The sequence below is a fragment of the Oncorhynchus masou genome, chromosome 9, assembly GCF_036934945.1.
Source record: "Oncorhynchus masou masou isolate Uvic2021 chromosome 9, UVic_Omas_1.1, whole genome shotgun sequence".
Lineage (NCBI taxonomy): Eukaryota > Metazoa > Chordata > Actinopteri > Salmoniformes > Salmonidae > Oncorhynchus > Oncorhynchus masou.
In genome coordinates, this window is record NC_088220.1 from 61,448,425 (window position 1) to 61,463,686 (window position 15,262).

General features: G+C 43.8%; 1 protein-coding gene across 4 annotated transcripts in view; it reads left to right on the forward strand.

The window, feature by feature from the left end:
- The window catches only part of LOC135546390 (Golgi SNAP receptor complex member 1), a 47,731-nt gene that overhangs the window by 19,044 nt on the left and 13,425 nt on the right, over positions 1-15,262 (forward strand). Inside the window, exon 7 of one of the 4 annotated variants that reach the window (XR_010456577.1) lies at positions 5,820-5,953. The exons of the other annotated variants lie outside the window; for them this stretch is intronic. The gene's annotated coding sequence lies outside the window, so the exon portion shown is untranslated. The remainder of the gene's footprint in view (positions 1-5,819; positions 5,954-15,262) is intronic. 4 annotated transcript variants of the gene reach the window in all.

Sequence of the window (15,262 nt, forward strand, 5' to 3'; positions counted from 1 at the left end):
TGTAGCTACGTATTGTTTGGCCAGCGTTGTCAAGTCAATCCAGTTCATACTGACTGTGGCGTGTGCAGAAAGTAGCCCATCACTTTCCGACTGATCTGTTGATAGCGCATGCTAAGTTCAGAGCGTCAATGTTGAAAAAAGCAGCAACTTTTGTAGTTCTCGATGGCTAACTTTATCTTTAAAAAATGGCGCGGTAGAAAGAACTGTCATCACATACTGAACAGCTCACGTTATAGACAAACGCATGCTACATGGCAGACAAATCAATCAAGTGTATTTATAAAGCCCTTTTTACATCAGCCGGTCACAGTGCTATACAGAAACCCAGTCTAAAACCCCAAACAGCAAGCAATGCAGATTGTTACGTACGCCTCTTGGAGGGGGGAACGCAACACCCCACTACATCAAATCTCTGTGGAGTGAAAAAAGTATGTGATTGTAGGTGCGGGGAAGGACGGCAGAGGCAGAGAGAAATACCGTTTATAGGGAAGTTATTATTCCTTAACACGGTAATGTGGGGAGAAGTGGCTGGACGGAACCAAAGCAAAGATGGTAAAAGTTAAGGAATCCCCTCCTACCTTACCTGCCTTCCCACTCCTTACATAACCTTAAGCACCACCTGGCTTGCTAACCAAAATACGGGGTGGTCCGCCCAGGTCTTACCTAGTGTACATAGACAGATTAAATACTACGGGTTATGTATGCCCGCAGCCCTCTTGCCTAAACACTCCCAGGGTGTGTGTGTGTGTGTGTCCCGGGAACACATGAAACAGAATAATTTGCCGGTTCTTTAAGTGAAAAATGTAAATAACCAAAAACACTAAATCCTATTGTCATACACAACTCTGAAGGAGTGGCTACAAAATTTCAAAAACTTTCAGACCACCACAACAATCAACACAGGACATAAAAAAAGCTCTCTTCCCTGAATAAGGAATACTGGCTTTTATCAAGCTGGAGAAGGAGTGGGTAAGGAAGAGAAAGCTGTATTCCCTGTCGAGAGGGAGGGGTCAGAGCGCCAATCAGCGATGGGGCCGACCAATCGGCTGCTTCAGGAAGCCATTTCCTGAAATGCACACATACAAACCCACAACAACACAGAAACTGGGGAACGGAACACCGATGTAGAAGCACGGTGGCTAGGATGTGGTGACTGAGTTTTCTGCCGCCTGTCGTGGAAAATTCAGTACTGAGAGAGACTTGGTCATTTCTTCTTTATTTTATATCGATTTAATGATTGCAATAATGAAGGCATCAATCGTACAGTCTTGACTATCGGACCGAGTGCTTGAATCATACAGAGAATACCAGGTCTTTATATACCAAACCTAAAACTGCTTCAACCATGGCTGGCTCCAACCATGAAGTGCCTTGAGAGACTACACCATCACCTTCACCCTACCTGAAACCCTAGACCCACTCCAATTTGCTTACCGACCCAATAGGTCCACAGAAGACTCAATCGCAATCACACTGCCCTAACCCAGAGGAATACCTACATAAGAATGCTGTTCATTGACTACAGCTCAGGAGGCCGATGAGGCGAGAGCATCCTGTCGGGCTGCCTGGTACAGCAACTGCTCCGCCCACAACCGCAAGGCTCTGCAGAGGGCAGTGAGGTCTGCCCAACGCATCACCGGGGGCAAGCTACCTGCCCTCCAAGACACATACACCACCCGATATCAGAGGAAGGCCAAAAAGATCATCAAGGACTACAACCACCCGAGCCACTTCCTGTTCGACCCGCTGTCATCCAGAAGGCGAAGTCAGTACAGGTGCATCAAAGCTGGGACCAAGAGACTGAAAAACAGCTTCTATCTCAAGGCCATCAGACTGTTAAACAGCCATCACTAACATTGAGTGGCTGCTGCCAACATATTGAGTAAAATCTCTAACTACTTTAATAATTAAAAATTTGATGTAATAAATGTATCACTAGATACTTTAAACAATGCCACTTTATATAATGTTTACATACCCTACATTACTCATCTCATATGTATGTACTGTACTCTATACCATCTACTGCATCCTGCCTATGGAACCTAGGAAGAAACCTAGAGGAACCAGGCTCTGATGGGTGGCAGTCCTCTTCTGGCTATGCCGGGTGGCGATTATAACAGTACATGGTCAAGATGTTCAAACGTTCATAGATGACCATCCAGGACAAATAATTATAATAATAATCAGTGGTTGTAGAGGTTGCAACAGGTCAGCACCTCACTCATCTCCCGGCATGTCCAGCCCATCCATTATCTCAGCCAATCATGGCAAGCGGGAAGGTTCCATCCTTTTTCCGTGACTCAACCAACTAGGCTCGTAATTTAACTTTCATTTGTATTTATGGACAACAAATTTTGATAAATTAAATGTTTACATTCAAATGATGCTCCTGTGAATAAGTGACGTGTGACATACGCCTAGTTTCCTGAAACAAGTCACATTTTCATGCCAGATCGGTAGGCTATACACCTATTTAAAGCCAAGCAATGTGCTTACTATTAGGAAAATTGATATAGTAGGCCTAGTCTAAATACAATCTAATGGGACCCTACTCTTTTTAGTAGAGTCCATCAACTTCTCACGCAATTGCATAGCCTGTAGAAATGTTGAGCAACATGAACTCATGGGCTCAAATGAAGTGTTTTTGATTTAGATTTTCGATTACATTTGCATTAATGTCAGAGTGATTAGAATTACAATAGAGTTCTGAATACCACGCAGTTAGCAAGTTTGGTAGGCTACTAATGACCACCAGAGCTGGTAGAAACCTAAATACCATGACTAAACTGTCAAGTGGAATTTTACTGGCATCAAGACTCATGACCGCGGGCGTGGTGGTAATACGGTCATGGTAATAGCCCTGGTCCTCAATCTCTTCCTCTGTTTCTTCCCCTCCCTTCCGCTCTCTGTCAACCTTTCCCATCTCATTATGTTTATCTATCCTGCTTCTGTGAATTTACCTCGTCTTCATGCTCTTTCTCCCCCTCTCTCGCTCCATTTTCCCCTCCCGCTTCTAACTCTTTCTGTATCTCCCTCCACTCTCTCAGCTATGTTATCTTCTGTCTGCTCCCTCTCTCTCCCTCACCCACTATCTCTGTGTGTCTCACTCACATACACGCTGTCTCCCACTGGTGCTCTCTCTCCATTTATATTGCCTCATCTTGCTCTCTCCGACCACTGCACTTCCTGCGGCTGGCCTGGTGCATATCATGCTAGCTCCAGATATATACTCTGCATGAGTGGGGAAAGCCCTGGGGAACCAGAGAGGGAGTCGCGCCTGCTCCTCCTCTCTGCCCAGGAACTGCTCATGGGTGGGTAGAGCCAGTCCCACCCTGTACTGGAGGTAGCAATAGCATCATCGTTACCCAGTCTGTGCTGAGTATCTACCTGCCACTATGGGATGATGTTCCAAATTCATTGTTTTAAGTCTGGATACTCTCTTCATAATGCTTTAAACGCACACTTTATAATTCTTTAAATCCAATTCATAATGCATTGTATTGCACTGCATCAGTGGTTTCCTTGTGCTTATGGGTGACTGTTTTAAATGTGTGTTGGGTATGGAAGTTTAGGTGTATGTGGGAGGGAAGGAAGGGTAAGGTGTCCTTGTATGTGTTTACATGATGGCCTTTACGAACACTGTACAAACACTTCCACAGTGTCGCTCCAGGCATAATGTTGATATTGACGTAAACCCACCTTGCCTTTCATAGCAGAGCACATGTTTTTTTGCTGAAGCTTTTTGCCTTATAATATAACTGCTAACATTATTTGTTAGTACTCTTACTACATGTGGTGATTCATTTCTAGATGGTAAAGGATGTGTGTGTGCATCTGTCGTCGTTCTGTCTTTGTCTTGTGTAGCAGAAAACATCTGGACACATTCAGACAAAGCCATATTTCTCTACATAAGGCGCACATTTTTCAGGGATATTTCAGTAGGACTGTAGTCTAGAGGCAATATCTGTGGCTGAAGAGATAAAACTACTAAACAACTGCAGATCCACAGGCCCTTTAGCAATCCACTCCGTTGGATAGAGGAGAATCAAAATGACCTTGGATTCCTCTCACGACACAGCAGAAAGACAGAACAACTTTGGAGAATCATGTTGGTATCGTGACTGGAGTAATCTTTCGCCATGCATGAGTTTCTTTGTGACTGAGACACACAAACAAACGTGTATTCGTGCATTCGGAAAGTATTCAGACCCCTTCACTTTTCCCACATTTTCTTACGTTACGGCCTTATTCTAAAATGGATTAAAACATGTTTTTTAATTCCTCATCAATCTACACACATTACCCCATAATGACAAAGCAACAACAGGTTTTCAGAAATGTTAGCGAATGTTATTAATTAACAGATACCTTATTTAAGTATTCAGACCCTTTGCTATAAGACCCACTTGAGCTCAGGTGCATCTTGTTTCCATTGATCATCCTTGAGATGTTTCTAAAACTTGTTTGGAGTCCGTCGGTAAATTCAGTGGATTGGACATTATTTGTGTAGGCACACACCTCTCTATATAAGGTCCCACTGTTGACAGCATGTCAGAGCAAAAACCAGGCCATGAGGTTGAAGGAGTTGTCCTTAGAGCTCCGAGACAGGATTGTGTCGAGTCACAGGTTTGGAGTAGTGTAACAAAATATTTCTGCAGCATTGAAGATCCCCCAAGAACACAGCGACGTCCATCATTCTTACATGGAAGAAGTTTGGAACCACCAAGACTCTTCCAAGAGCTGGCTGCCCGTCCAAACCTGAGCAATTGTAAGAGAAGTGTCTTGGTCAGGGAGGTGACCAAGTACCCAATGGTCACTCTGACAGCTCCAGAGTTCCTCTGTGGAGATGGGAGAACCTTCCAGAAGGACATTTTTTTTTTAGCCTTGAGACAATTGAGGAATGGATTGTGTGAATGGGCAAGTCAAAAGATTTAAGTGCGGGGTATGGTGGTAGGCGCGTTGCTGGGATTTTCATACTCAACAGTTTTGCGTGTGTATCAAGAACAGTCCACCACTCAAAGGACATCCAGCCAACTTGACACAACTATGGGAAGCATTGGAGTCAACATGGGCCAGCATCCCTGTGGAAGGTTTTTGACACCAAAGGGTGGGGTGCAACTCAATATCAGGAAGATGTTCTTAATGTTTTGTACACTGTGTTTTTCCAGTCTTATTCACACTCACGTGATTTCCTCTACCTCCTTTTCTTCCTCATGGTGTCTCCCCATCACCTCTCGTGCCAGTACGATCTCACACACACCATTTCTCCCTCCCTCCGTTTGTGTCAGTTCTCAGTAGCGTGGACATAAATCTCTCTCACACACACAGTCCCAATGAGAAGCTGTAACAAGACTGGTTTTTATTTTTGTTTAAATAGTATCTTTCTCCAATATCTGTCTTTACATTTACATTTAAGTCATTTAGCAGACGCTCTTATCCAGAGCGACTTACAAATTGGTGAATTCACCTTCTGACATCCAGTGGAACAGCCACTTTACAATAGTGCATCTATTTTGTTTGATCCATCAATGAAACGGACATACTCCTAGCAGAGCTGAGGCTGATTGATCATGGTTGAGGAATCACATGAGGTCCAATTTGATTGATCACATAACAGGGTCAATTTTCCTTACTGGATGATTGACAGCACCACTGAGCCTTGGAGCCATGCCTGTTTAATTAGCTATTTGATTTCCTAATCTGGCATCGATCTCCTCCCTCACCCCCTTTGTCTCAGAAAAGTTATCAAGACAGAAACTTCTGTACTATCTGAAAAAGTTATGAAGGTTAATCCAAGTAGTTTCTTTCTGATTTAGGAGGCATTGTGGACAGTGTGTGACAGAATGCAGTAGTGTGTGGATGCCTTCCGCAATGCAGTTGTTCCTGGACATTGGTGCTTCACTGAATCATTGATCTCTGCACTTGCTGGGAAGTTTTGCTCCTAGAAAAGGTAGGTTTCTAGAGGATAAGTTGCAATACCACAGAGAATTCGCTTTGTTCTAATGGCTGATTTTAATGACCGCAACAACAGAGCACTGAGCTAAGAGGCAGGATGGAGAATACCCCGGTTGTAGCTGTGCCCGCCGCGAGGATACACACATCCCTATCTTGTCCTACCTCCCCTCTACAACTGAACCATAAAGCCTGAGAGCGAGTGCGCAACACACATCCGTCCCCAGTCTCATTGGCGCTTATAAAAATGCCATGAATCAGCTTCCGCCGCAGCTCTCAACGCCCCCCCCCCCCCCTTCTGCACCTAATGATTTACTAACTGAGCACCACAGCAGACTGATGGTGAAGGTCCAGACTTTTACGAGTCATCCTTTCTTCCTACCATTGGCCACCTTGCCTTTTATTAATTCAACCAACCTCTAATAACAGCTTTGTCAGGTGGGTGTCAACCCCTCACTCTTACCCGGCTGTCCTCCTTACCCCCCTCACCACTATCCTCACCCAGCTGTCACCATGATTAATAGGCCAATAACAAAGAATTTAAACCTTTCTGCCAATAACAGCTAGTTTTCAGTTACCCCTTCCTGCTCAGACCACTCCCAGACTGTCCTAGAACAATTCTTGCTTGAATTATTTTTGCTAAAACATTTTTCCTTTTGAATGGAAATCTATTACAGTAGGGTACTTAATTGTTACCCAGAAATGATTTCATATTGATCCAAAAACGGCAGCATTGGGCCATTTCATTGGCTCATTAATTTGCACTAGAATGTCATTTTTCTGATTTTGTACTTTTTTTCCCATCCCTACAATAGAGTTCCAGACACTTGTAGAATCTATGCACAGGTGCATTGAAGCGGCTCATTGTGGCCCAACACCCTATTAAGACACTTTTTATATTGATTTTGGAACCTTTTTATATGGCTTACATCCTAAGTCTTTGTCTCTAGCCAAATAGTTAGTCCTAAAAAGTTTACAAGCTCATTTGATTTGGATCTTGACTCATGCTCCAATGAGTAGCTAATTGCAGTCTTACATTACATACTTGCGTAGGGTATACATGAGGCTTTAGTTCATCAACAGCTGTAAGACCGATGGGAAGACACTGTCACACTACTCCTCTAGAGTGGCCAGAGAGACTGCAGGTCTCATGCTAATAGACTTAAGAAAGGTCATCTTTCCGGGAACGCTAGTTAACACCAACGGGAAGGAAGTAATCATCAACTCCCCATACATACACACCATTAGGGCTTGTCAGAGCACACACATTATACCAAAATGCCCTCAATAACTCTCAAGTGCAGTTTAAATCAGTATCACGTCTTGATCTCTGTCAAATTTTGACCGCTGTGGTAGGACATTTGAATCACCTGCTTCCCCGTTGGTGAATCCAGTGATGTGCAATGTGTCGTCGGTGGCTCCTGGACCCACAGAGGAGGAGTACTTGGCAAACTCTCGTTTCCCCTCAAAGTCCTCCATGTCCTTCCTCAGCTCATGTCCGTCCTCATACTTCCTCCTCCGGGTGAGATGGAATATGTCCTCCAGCCCCAGCCAATACTCTCCATCTGCGTTGCCAAACCCTCTCTTGTAGTGATCCCATCGCCTGTGCCGTCCATCCTGCCGTCAGTGGCCAGTACACCTGCACGCCGGACGTTGGGCCAAGTAGGTAGAAGCTGTAGATGCTGCTGGGTTGGGTGTTGTCATGGTTGTAGATGTCAGCACAGTATAAAGGCAGGGTTTAATGAGAGTGGACGGCTACAGGAGCCAATAGAGCCTGGAGCAACATTACCTTCTTTCTACTGGATGGAGAGTTGTTTCACGTTGATTTCTGTCTTCTAGTTTTCTGTCTTGATGGTTTTTCTGATTGATTCGGACTCTTATGCCTGTGATGAGCCCAAAATAACATGATCAACATTACAGATTTGTATGCAGTTAACTGGGTGGAAATGTTGTAGCTGTGTGTTCATTGACGTCAAGGTACCAGTACTGCTTTTTGGTTCTTGACTAACAAGCCATGGTGAGAATCAGACGCCTGTGTATTTTCCTGAACCAATATGTGTGTGCATGCTAAGTTTGACAAAAACAGCCTTACAATTTGATAATCTATGATTGTAGGTGGATTTGCACAGTTTTCACAATTTTGTTGCCTTAGACCCTGGAAGCATTTGGTCTTAGCAACTTTTTAAAGCTACTGTGAGATCAATACTTTCTGAGATATAGCCATTGATTCTTGAAGAATATAGATTATGCCACATGAGCTTAGTGCAACTTTCTTACCCAATCAGAACTATTCAAAACATGGTAAACTATCATTTTCATTCCGTAGATGGACAGTCTTTACATCCAGAGCTATCTATGAATGTAAGAGTAGTTCTCCAGCCCCATCCCTCAGACTTTTACCAAAACGGCTTTAAAACTGAATGTTTTATCTCCTCTTGGGGCAACATTTATCTATTCTTGACTAAATGGGAAAACTGCAACAAAGGGGTAAATACCTTATATGGTTATTCATAATGCAGTATCCAGCCTTTATTTTGTATTTTTTACCATGGGCTATGTTTTGGTGGTACATGTGTGATGCTGTGGTTGATGTAATTGTGCGAGTTTAAGACTGTTTTGTATTGGAATGGAACACCTGTTTATGTGTGTGACCCATCTGGACTTCAGAGGTCTGACTGGTCAGGTACCATATGAGAACACGGCCTTTTGGCTATGGTGTCCCTCCACCAGTGACTTTGCAGAGTAATTATTTTAAACCACTATCCTCCATCTCCTCATGGTCATTTGCTGCATTCCTGTTGGTCCTCCTGTCCTGACACCTATAGTCCAGATGGTCCCTTCATATGGACAACCTGGCTTCGATCCAGTTCTCTACTGTTCTCGGGGTGTGCACTCGTTCACTAACAATCATGCGTTGGATTGGTGCAAGCCTAGCTGGAAGGAGTTTCTACCATATTCCTCACACCAGTCCATTCCTTATACACTCCCCCTCATGGATTTAAAAAAACTTTATTTCACCTTTATTTAGCCAGATAGGCAAGTTGAGAACAAGTTCTCATTTACAATTGCGACCTGGCCAAGATAAAGCAAAGCATTTCGACACATGCAACGACACAGTTACACATGGAGTAAAACAAACATACAGTCAATAATACAGTATAAACAAGTATATATACAATGTGAGCAAATGAGGTGAGATAAGGGAGGTAAAGGCAAAAAAAGGCCATGGTGGCAAAGTAAATACAATATAGCAAGTAAAACACTGGAATGGTAGATTTGCAGTGGAAGAATGTGCAAACTAGAAATAAAAATAATTGGGTGCAAAGGAGCTAAATAAATACTGTAGGGAAAGAGGTAGTTGTTTGGGCTAAATTATAGGTGGGCTATGAACAGGTGCAGTAATCTGTGAGCTGCTCTGACAGTTGGTGCTTAAAGCTAGTGAGGGAGATAAGTGTTTCCAGTTTCAGAGATTTTTGTAGTTCGTTCCAGTCATTGGCAGCAGAGAACTGGAAGGAGAGGCGGCCAAAGAAAGAATTGGTTTTGGGGGTGACTAGAGAGATATACCTGCTGGAGCGTGTGCTACAGGTAGGAGATGCTATGGTGACCAGCGAGCTGAGATGAGGGGGGACTTTACCTAGCAGGGTCTTGTAGATGACATGGAGCCAGTGGGTTTGGCGACGAGTATGAAGCGAGCGCCAGCCAACGAGAGCGTACAGGTCGCAATGGTGGGTAGTATATGGGGCTTTGGTGACAAAACGGATTGCACTGTGATAGACTGCATCCAGGATATTGGAGGCTATTTTGTAAATGACAATGCCGAAGTCGAGAATTGGTAGGATGGTCAGTTTTACAAGGGTATGTTTGGCAGCATGAGTGAAGGATGCTTTGTTGCAAAATAGGAAGCCAATTCTAGATTTAACTTTGGATTGGAGATGTTTGATGTGGGTCTGGAAGGAGAGTTTACTGTCTAACCAGACACCTAAGTATTTGTAGTTGTCCACGTATTCTAAGTCAGAGCCGTCCAGAGTAGTGATGTTGGACAGGCGGGCAGGTGCAGGCAGAGATCGGTTGAAGAGCATACATTTAGTTTTACTTGTATTTAAGAGCAATTGGAGGCCACGGAAGGAGAGTTGAATGGCATTGAAGCTTGCCTGGAGGGTTGTTAACAGTGTCCAAAGAATGGCCAGAAGTATACAGAATGGTGTCGTCTGCGTGGAGGTGGATCAGAGATTTAAAAGTACACGCTTCAGGAAGGGTAGATAATCCTAACGCAGCCAATGTCCCATAACAACCCCCTTTTTATGTCCCAGTAAGTTTTAAAACAGGAATCAAGACATAACGGACATGTTATTTTCGGAGCAATGAAATGACAAAACCATGTTTAGTTAAACCATCTCACTAAATGCAGTTGTACCCATAATGGTTTGATAAGAAGCTATAACAGTTTTGTGTAGGAACACACAACTTGTATATTTGTTGAAAGTGAGACAGATGATCTTAAAACATCTCACTAAATAACCCTAATATTGTTTCCCCTCCTACTCTGTCTACACTCTCTCTCCACCCTGATGATCAAGAGCTCTGCCCTGATTTGACTACCCATTTCTTCCCCTTGGACACGAGCCAGACCAACTTAGCTCTATACTCGCCTCGCCCTCCTTTCTCTCCTCGTCTTGCTGCCCTTCCCTCTCGCTGTCCTCCTCCCTCTGTCGTGCTGCCCCTCCTACTCTCTTTCTCCCCTTCCTCGAGTTGTGCTGTTCCTTCCTGTCCTAACCATAAAAGATGTGGTTGTCAGGCAGGGGTCAGCCCATTAGTAAAAAGGGGGCCTAGCCAGTCAGATCTGTCTCTCTCAGTAAAGCCAGGTGGCACAGGATGGAAGGATGGCCAAGCCCGCATCCCCTACTGCCCCCGGAGGACATGAATCATTGGGAGGGGGGTTTATGGGATGAAGTGTGTGTGCTTTCACAAAGCTGAGACATTGTGTAGTACTGTTGTGTACGACATGATTACAATTGCTTTGACTATCACAATCGCATCCTGTCTAGCAGAATATAAAATCATAATTGTTCTGACCAATAATTGAGGTTTGTCCACCAAAGACCAAGCAATACTCTCTGGTGTCCTGTTCCCGTGAAGGGAGAACTAAACTCACTACTGACTGCTACTTTGTTTTTGTTTATCCTCTTTTCTCTGAGACATTACCAGTATTGATTTAAATTAGGAAATAAAGTGCTGTGACAATTGTTTTTGAGCAACTTGAGCCGCAAGGGGGGGACTGTGACACTAGAAGAATATGTGTGCCTGCTCAGAGGTTATTAGGGTCTGTGGAACTAGATGGAGGAGAGTTCTCGCCATGTCCTCTTCCTCCAGGGTAGGGAAGAAGACTCTGGGGACTCTCCTACTCAGGGGAGCAAGATCCTGGTTCTACTGAGCCTATCCCTCTTAGTCATCCAGGGCCTGGAAGACCAAACAAATTATTTACTCTGACTGGCTCCAGCTAAAGCTCATTATCTCTCGCTTAGATGCTACTGCCTGGTTCCATCAACATCACAACAATATACCTCGGGATTAATTAACCTGTCCCCACACACACACACACACACACGCGCGTGCGCACACACTCGCTCTCGGTCGGTTCAGGAAAAGGGTGGGGCGGGGGTGCTCCTTTTTAAAAGCCACACAGAGCTACAGGTGCAGCAGATTGCCTTGTCTTCAGTATGCGTACAGTATTTCCATTACAGCATTATTTATTGTAAGATGCTGCCCATTGCCCATATACTGTAACAGTCATCCCATCCCACCACCATTCCACACCATTAGCTCCATTCTAATTGGTTAGCATCCATAATGCTGTAATATATACAGGAAGTGCAATGCTTCCTGGCTCTTATCTCTTCCACAGTGAAGAAATGGCACCTTATTCCCGATATAGTGCACTATTGACCAGGGCCCGTCAAAAGTAGTTCACTGTCTAATATAGGGAATAGGGTGCCATTTGAGACATACTGTGAAGCAGTGCCTGGTCTCTGTGTGCAGCTGGCTGTGTTGCATTCGGGCGGCAGGGTAGCCTAGTGGTTAGAGCGTTGGACAAGAAATCGAAAGGTTGCAAGTTCGAATCCCCGAGCTGACAAGGTGCAAATCTGTCGTTCTGCCCCTGAACAGGCAGTTAACTGACTGTTCCTAGGCCGTCATTGAAATTAAGAATTTGTTCTTAACTGACTTGCCTAGTAAAATAAAGATAAAATAAAAATTCACTGTAGTTCAGATTCACAACTTTATTTCTGTCTGTTGAGCCACTTCACGACGTTAGCCATTTTCTCATCACACCTACAAAGCACAGCCATCCGACAAATGTGTTCAAGTTAAACTGGGGGAGGGAGAAGGGAAGATCAACTTCATTTTGGAATTTTCTGTGATCTTAGGGGAAATGAGGGAGTTGGCCATTTCCATGCTGTTGCCTAAAGAGAGCTCTAACAACAATTTGGGATAATAGCAATAAAGACTTGTTTGGTTCATCAATAAATACTTAGTTCCAGAACTCCCACCCAAGGTGAGAGGCAGCCTACACTTTGATTCATTTAACTTAATGTAGATGAATGAGTCTAGGGTAAGCTAGTAGTAATTTACCTGTTTTTAAGCTCCATACTTTTTTGGATAACCTGTGTGTGAGGCTCTCTGTACAACCACAAAATGGGGGGTCCAATGTCACTGAGACTATTGCTGAAGGACAGGAAGAGAGACGGAGTAAAGGGCCTCGTCAGCAGCAACGGACCATTTATAACAATTAGCAGCACATTGCTAACAGTGCTCACAGGCTTAATACAGTGCCTTGCGAAAGTATTCGGCCCCCTTGAACTTTGCGACCTTTTGCCACATTTCAGGCTTCAAACATAAAGATATAAAACTGTATTTTTTTGTGAAGAATCAACAACAAGTGGGACACAATCATGAAGTGGAACGACATTTATTGGATATTTCAAACTTTTTTAACAAATCAAAAACTGAAAAATTGGGCGTGCAAAATTATTCAGCCCCCTTAAGTTAATACTTTGTAGCGCCACCGTTTGCTGCCATTACAGCTGTAAGTCGCTTGGGGTATGTCTCTATCAGTTTTGCACATCGAGAGACTGAATTTTTTTCCCATTCCTCCTTGCAAAACAGCTCGAGCTCAGTGAGGTTGGATGGAGAGCATTTGAACAGCAGTTTTCAGTTCTTTCCACAGATTCTCGATTGGATTCAGGTCTGGACTTTGACTTGGCCATTCTAACACCTGGATATGTTTATTTTTGAACCATTCCATTGTAGATTTTGCTTTATGTTTTGGATCATTGTCTTGTTGGAAGACAAATCTCCATCCCAGTCTTAGGTCTTTTGCAGACTCCATCAGGTTCTTCCATTCTTCCAGAATGGTCCTGTATTTGGCTCCATCCATCTTCCCATCAATTTTAACCATCTTCCCTGTCCCTGCTGAAGAAAAGCAGGCCCAAACCATGATGCTGCCACCACCATGTTTGACAGTGGGGATGGTGTGTTCAGGGTTATGGGCTGTGTTGCTTTTATGCCAAACATAACGTTTTGCATTGTTGCCAAAAAGTTCAATTTTGGTTTCATCTGATCAGAGCACCTTCTTCCACATGTTTGGTGTGTCTCCCAGGTGGCTTGTGGCAAACTTTAAACAACACTTTTTATGGATATCTTTAAGAAATGGCTTTCTTCTTGCCACTCTTCCATAAAGGCCAGATTTGTGCAATATACGACTGATTGTTGTCCTATGGACAGAGTCTCCCACCTCAGCTGTAGATCTCTGCAGTTCATCCAGAGTGATCATGGGCCTCTTGGCTGCATCTCTGATCAGTCTTCTCCTTGTATGAGCTGAAAGTTTAGAGGGATGGCCAGGTCTTGGTAGATTTGCAGTGGTCTGATACTCCTTCCATTTCAATATTATCGCTTGCACAGTGCTCCTTGGGATGTTTAAAGCTTGGGAAATCTTTTTGTATCCAAATCCGGCTTTAAACTTCTTCACAACAGTATCTCGGACCTGCCTGGTGTGTTCCTTGTTCTTCATGATGCTCTCTGCGCTTTTAACGGACCTCTGAGACTATCACAGTCCAGGTGCATTTATACGGAGACTTGATTACACACAGGTGGATTGTATTTATCATCATTAGTCATTTAGGTCAACATTGGATCATTCAGAGATCCTCACTGAACTTCTGGAGAGAGTTTTCTGCACTGAAAGTGAAGGGGCTGAATAATTTTGCATGCCCAATTTTTCAGTTTTTAATTTGTTAAAAAAGTTTGAAATATCCAATAAATGTCGTTCCACTTCATGATTGTGTCCCACTTGTTGTTGATTCTTCACAAAAAAATACAGTTTTATATCTTTATGTTTGAAGCCTGAAATGTGGCAAAAGGTCGCAAAGTTCAAGGGGGCCGAATACTTTCGCAAGGCACTGTATGTCATCAACGGGTTGGCTGCAGATGAATGACACTGTATGAGGTGACACACCAGCTAAACAGGCTATTAGCTGTGTCTGAAGACGAGCTCTGAGGTGATTGGTACTGTGTCACGGTGATGGGGGCTAGGGATGATAGCAAAGCTATTTGTTTGAAGGATAGGATTGGGAACTGTGGGCAGTAAGAGGTTTGGAATGGTACTATTTTGGCTGTGTGTTCATATTCAAGTCCAGTATACACTGAGTTTACTAAACGTTATGAACACCTGCTCTTTCAATGACCTAGACTGACAAGGTGAATTTAGGTGGAAGCTATGATGTAAGCCTGACTTTGACCGACAGTGAAAATGATATAGCACACCTCTCAGATGTACATTCAGGAGAGGGTCCCTCATCCCCTTCCATCCCTCCCTCCTTCCCTCCTGTCTGGTTATGCAGCATTAGCATGCAAAGTGTTACCTGGGGTGTTAACGCTAGGCTAGCTGAAAGAGAGAGGGATGAAAGGAGAGATGATGTTATGGGAAATTAGGGAGTTAGCCATTTCCATGCTGCTGCCTAAAGAGAGCTTTGTAACAATATAGGACAGGGAGAGAGACTATAGCTTGAGAGAAGGAGAGATCTAGTAAAGTGCCTCGTCAGCAGCAACTGGGCCATTAATAACAATTAGCAGCACAGTGCTAACAGTGCTAATCTCACAGGCTTTGTCTTCAATGGGTTGGGTGACACCCCACATAAACAACAAGACTGGGATAGGATGAGGTACCATGTGTAGTAGGAAGTCAGGAGTGGTAGGAATACATGCATACAGTTGAAGTAGGATCGCCACTTTTATTTTAAGAATGTGAAAGGTC